Source organism: Carassius gibelio, chromosome A14 (genome assembly GCF_023724105.1).
Source record: "Carassius gibelio isolate Cgi1373 ecotype wild population from Czech Republic chromosome A14, carGib1.2-hapl.c, whole genome shotgun sequence".
Lineage (NCBI taxonomy): Eukaryota > Metazoa > Chordata > Actinopteri > Cypriniformes > Cyprinidae > Carassius > Carassius gibelio.
Window position 1 is genome coordinate 22,331,410 of NC_068384.1, and position 6,130 is coordinate 22,337,539.

Consider the following 6,130-nt stretch of genomic DNA (forward strand, 5'->3'; position numbering starts at 1 on the left):
AACAGCCAGTAAAGCCTCCAGAGCTGAATCAGATCCTGATTTATCGTCAAATAGTGAAATCGATGACACTGTCTTGGATGAGGACTATAGACCTGAGAAAGATGACAGCCCAGATAATGGTAGTGATACAGACACAGCTCAAGGAGCTTTCAGTGAAGCAGATGCAGGAGATGTACACAAAACAATCAGCTTCTTTAGCAGTCATAGCCCACATCTGACTCATGAATAAACACAAATATACAAGCATAATATTGGATACGGTTATTAGAACCTACTTCTGACTGGCTCATCTCTGATGATTGTGTCATAATGAAAATACAGTGATAAAAAAGGTGTTTGGAAGGTTGCTGTGCTAAAAGGTTTAAAAGGTGTCCTGTGTGTATTTTATCATTGTAATGGTTAAAAAAGTGCAAAATATAAAATAAATATTTACACTACGATATAAAATATTGTAAAACTTGACTAGTTTAAAAGTTTGAATACATTCATTACAGTTTCAGTACAGTTTTTTTCTGTATTTTTTTTTCAGCAACCTAACCTTGTAACTCTTACACACTGATCCAACTCATTTTGAGATCAGTCCCAAACAATCAGACAGCACTACATTATGAAAGATAACAATATTTTGTTTGTTTTGTTTCAGAAGATGAATTCAAAGGGCCTTCAGTTGCATTTGAGAAGGTCTCCCTGTCTCTGAGCAGCAGAACAGGGATGTGTTTGGAATAACACTGTTGACTCCGGACACTTTGAAAGTGAGAAAGTGATAGGGCCAGCTGCAAAACACAATAAAAACAAATTAGAAGCATTAGCACATCAGAAAACACTGGCTTAGGCAGATGACAGTTTGTGTGTGTGGAAAGGCTTTTATTGCTCTGATTGGACACACATGCTCCAGCAGATCAAGCAGAACCAATACTCTCTGCTTCCTGCTCATCTGACAGCCGTCAGCCTGAAGAAAACTGAATACTCCTACAAGGGGGAGCAGGAACATGAGGATTCAAACCATCTGCCAACAGGACAGCTGTATCCTCAGACAGTACATTCACCTCTGTTTTCAGAATCACAGTTTATCCATGCTGCCTCAAGCATTAAATATGCACTATTTGCAGAGATTTAACAGCCAAGATGTGGACAGTGTTGTTTCTAAAGAATGGGGGAAAAAACTTGTATGTTGTCACAATCACAAGCAAAGATTAAGTGAAGTAAATTCCTTCTGGTCAACATGTCAGTGAAAAAGATGAAATGCTTAAACAGGCTGAAATAAATTAGCATTTCATTTGTTTTGTGGACACTTGCAGTCCTGCAGAGAAGAAGAGATCACTGCTCTGAACGGTCAAGAGAAGCCCAGGGCAAGGCCGTTTAGGAACATTATTTTAAGGTGTCCTTGTTACTCATGTTACATGTACTTACTATTAAAATAATTAATTATGCATAATTTCATGCAAGTACTGTAATCCAAACCCTGATCCTGACCATAACCATATAGTAAGTACATGTTGTTAATTAATATTACTCAGTACTTAAATGTAAAATTACACTGTAACAAGGACACCTTAAAGTAAAGTGTAACCGGCCATTCAAAAGGTTTAATCTGGTTTTGCTATCTAGGGTCAGGTCATTATTATTGTGCCAGTTTAGTAAAGTAAACACTGAAACAGATTCAGACTGATCCTGATGAACAATTAGGGATCTAAAATTTTCACTTTATTTCAAAGCTGTTTTTTATACCTAAGGTATTTGAACAAAAATGTGTTGGAGCTGTAACAAGGAGTCAGAGACGTTCGGTCCATGTGCAATGTTTATTTAGAAAAGTACCAGGTAAAAGTCAGACAACAGCGTCAGGGATATCAAAGACAATCATAATTGAGATTGGTTACCAGACTTGAATCAGGGAAAGCAGCAGAAAATAGGCAGGTCAGAGACAAACCAGAGGGTCAGTAGGGCAGGCGGCGGAGTATCGGCAGAATCAGAACAGTCCAAGGTAATACACAGAGAATCAGGCAAGGATAAATGCTCAGAAATGCTAGACTGGCTAAATAAGACTTCACACTGTGTGTGTGTGTTTGGCTTCAGCTTATATAGGGCATGGAATGAGGAACACCTGGTGGTGATTAGTCTGAGGTACTGGGTATATGGGTAATGTAGTCCATGAAGATGTTAGTACTCAGGTGAAGGTGCCCTCTGGTGGCCGTCGGAAAGAGTCACAGAGGCTTTGGTCGTGACAGAGCCCCCTCCCTGGGAGCGGCTCCCTAAGCGAGCATGATTTGTACGCCAAGGTTTTCCACAGGGTCGAGGAGCTGGTCGGTCAGGGTGGTCCCTGAGATATTCGGTGGTGAGGTTGGGATCTAGGATGCCCTGAGAGTTAACCCAAACTTGTTCCTTCGGACCGTACCCCTCCTAGTCAATGAGATACTGGGGGACCCTGAGATGTTGCAAGTGGCACAGCCTTGGACAAATTTAGTAACATTGGACTGAAGAGAGGACCACCAGAAGTGATTGGCCAATAGTTCAATGGAGGCATTGATGCCTGGATGACCTGAACTGGGAGATTCATGAACCCACTGTATTACTTGTGGACGAAGCTCAGCAGGAACATAGGTACAGTGGGGTGGACATGCGGCAGGAGCAGGGTCGTTTACCTGAGCTTCTGAGATTTCTGTCATTATGTCCCACTGGATGGGTGCTAGGATAACTGTGGAAGGGAGAATGGTTTTGGCAGAGTGAGACTTGGGAAGGTGATCAAACTGTCGGGAAAGGCTTGGCGGAACGGATGTACTCCAGGTTGCAATGGTCTGTAAGTATGAGGAATGGGAGTTTGGCTTCCTCCAGCCAATGACGCCACTCCTCAAAAGCCACCTTCATGGCTAATAGTTCCCTATCTCCCACGTCATAGTTTCTCTCGGCTGGGTTGAGTTTGCGAGAAAAGAAAGCACATGGAAACAGTTTGGATGGATTACCGTGACGTTATGAGAGGATAGTGCCGATGCCCGTAATGGATGTGTCCACCTCCACTGTGAACTCCAGTTCCGGATTGTGATGGTGCAAGACAGGGGCTGTCGTGAACTGCTGTTTGAGCTGCAGGAAAGCCTGTTCACTGGAGGGTGTCCAATTGAGACGTTGGCCCTTCCCCTGTAACAGTGAAGTGAGAAGTGCAGCGATTACACTGAATTTTCTTATGAAACGACTATAGAAGTTTGCAAATCCTAGGAAACACTGCAGTTCTCTGATCGAGGATGGTTTGGGCAAATTTAATACTGACTGTACCTTCTTATCGTCCATAGTCAACCCCTCTGCACTGATTACACACTCTAAGAAGCAGATCTGTGTTTAATGGAACTCACAATTCTGTAACTTGGCGTAGAGCTGATGCTGGATGAGTCGCTGAAGGACTGCTCTGACCTGCTTGAGACGGGTTTCTAGGGATTCGGAGTAGATTAGGATGTCGTCTATGTAGACGATGACACATTGTCTGAGCATATCCCGGAAGACGTCATTAATGAGGGCCTGGAACACAGACGGACTGTTGGTGAGTCCGAACGGCATAACCCGATATTCATAGTGCCCGGATGTAGTCGAAAAGGCCATCTTCCATTTGTCCCCTTTGCAAATGTAAAGTTGAAAGCACTGCGTAGATCTAATTTTGTGTAGTACTTGGCATTGCGGAGCTGCTCTAAGGCCGAAGGAACCAGGGGCAATGGGTAGCTGCTTAACACTGATCTCGTTGAGTGCCCGGTAGTCAATGCATGGCCGAAGGCTTCCATCCTTCTTCTTGATTAAGAAAAACCCAGCTGAAGCTGGTGATTTTGATGGTACGATGAAGCCTTTGGCCATTTCCTTCTCAATATAATTCCTCATGGCTGCCGATTTGGGTTGGGAGAGAGGGAAAATCCTGTCCTTAGGAGGGGTAAAACCTGGGATGAGTGGACGAAGTCTGTAACGAGGAGTCAGGAGTCATTCGGATCCATGTGCAGTGTTTATTTAGAAAACGTAGAAGTATCAGGCAGAGGTCAGACAACAGCGTCAGGGATATCAAAGACAATCAGAATCTAGATCGGTTACCAATAGACACGTCAGAGACAAAGCAGAGGGTCAGTGGGGCAGGTGGCAGAGGTTCGTCAGAATCAGAAAGGTCAAAGGTAATACACAGAGAATCAGGCAAGGATAAACGCTCAAAAATGCTAGACGGGCTAAACAAGTGAGTGAGTGTTTGGCTTCAGTTTATTTTTATTTATTTAACCTTTATTTAACCAGGTAAAATCAGTTGAGAACAAGTTCTCATTTACAACTGCGACCTGGCCAAGATAAGGCAGAAACAGTGTGACAACACAGAGTTACACATAGATAAATAAAGTATCCAATCAACAAACCAATCCCTGTACAACATACAAACGTAATACAAAAAACTATATAATGATGTAGCCTACACATATACACTAAGTAAACCTTAAGAGCTTAAAGCGGAAAATAAATTATAAATATTATATAGTGCACCATAACAGGGCTGCTAACAAGAGCAGGGATCAGTAATTGAAATCTGATGCTTAAAGTTACCAAGGGAGATAGGTACTTCGATTTTTAAAGAATTTTGCAATTCATTCCAGTCTTTGGAAGCAGAGAACTGGAAAGAAAGGCGGCCAAAAGAAGACTTGACTTTGGGAATGACCAAAGAAATATACCTACTAGCACGCGTATTACGAATTGAAGCTGCTACCGTAACCAGTGAGTTGAGATATGGAGGGGATAAGCCTAATAAAGACTTATAGATGACCAGGAGCCAGTGAATTCGGCGACGAGTATGTAGTGAGGGCCAGCCAATAAGGGAATAAAGATTGCAATGTTGAGTAGTGTATGGTGCTTTGGTGACAAAACGGATAGCACTGTGATACATTACATCCAGTTTACTTAGTAGAGTTTTAGAGGCTATTTTGTATATAACATCACCAAAATCAAGGATTGGTAAGATGGTAAGCTTTACAAGGGCATATTTGGCGGCATAAGTAAAAGAGGCTTTGTTGCAATATAAGAAACCTATTCTAGATTTAATGTTCGATTGTGAATAATTTATATGAATCTGAAAATTAAGTTTACTGTCTAATCAGACACCTAAATATTTATAGGAGTCCACTTTTTCTAATTCGGTCCCATCAAGAGTAGTAAGGATAATCGGATGAAAAGCTGTGGGCAGTGTACGATTAAAAAGCATGCATTTAGTCTTATTAGCATTTAAAAGCAGTTGAAGGTCAAGAAAGGCATGTTGTATGGCATTAAAACTAGTTTGAAGGTTAATTAACACAGAGTCTAAAGAGGGTCCCGATGTATATAAAATGGCATCATCTGCATATAAATGGATTAACGAATCACCAGCAGCACTAGCAACCTCATTGATGAAAAAAGGGTTGGCCCCAGAATTGGACTCTGAGGCACCCCCATTGAGACACAGGACTGGACAACATGTCCTTTGATCTTACACACTGAACTCTGTCTAAAAAATAATCTGAGAACCAAGCAATGCATTCTCTTGAGAAACCAAGGTTATTTAGTTTGTCAATAAGAACACAATGATTGACCGAGTCAAAAGCCTTGGCAAGATCAATAAAGACGGCTGCACAATAATGTATACTATCGATAGAGGTTATGATATCATTAAGTACCTTTAGCGTGGCAGAAGTGCATCCATGACCAGCTCTGAAACCAGATTGCGCGGCTGAGAATAAATGGTGGAACTCAAAATATTTTATAATCTGTTTATTAATTAGGCTTTCGAATATTTTCGCAGTACATGGCAGAATATATATCGGTCAGTAACAATTTGGGTCTAAAGTGTCTCCCCCTTTGAAGAGGAGGATGACCACGGCAGCTTTCCAATCTTTGGGAATCTCACATGATACCAACAAGAGATTAAATATGGTGCTAATAGGAGTCGCAATAATTTCAGCTGATAATTTTAAAAAGAAAGGATCCATATTGTCCAGCCCAGCAGATTTATATCTGCTGGGCGGATCAGAAGCTACATTAAGAGCATGACCAGCAGCAGCAAAGTGTTCATTCAAATTTTTAATTATCAATAATTTGTCAGTGGTAACAGTGTTACCAAACTTCAATGCTGGGGGCAACTGGGCGGAGATGTTTT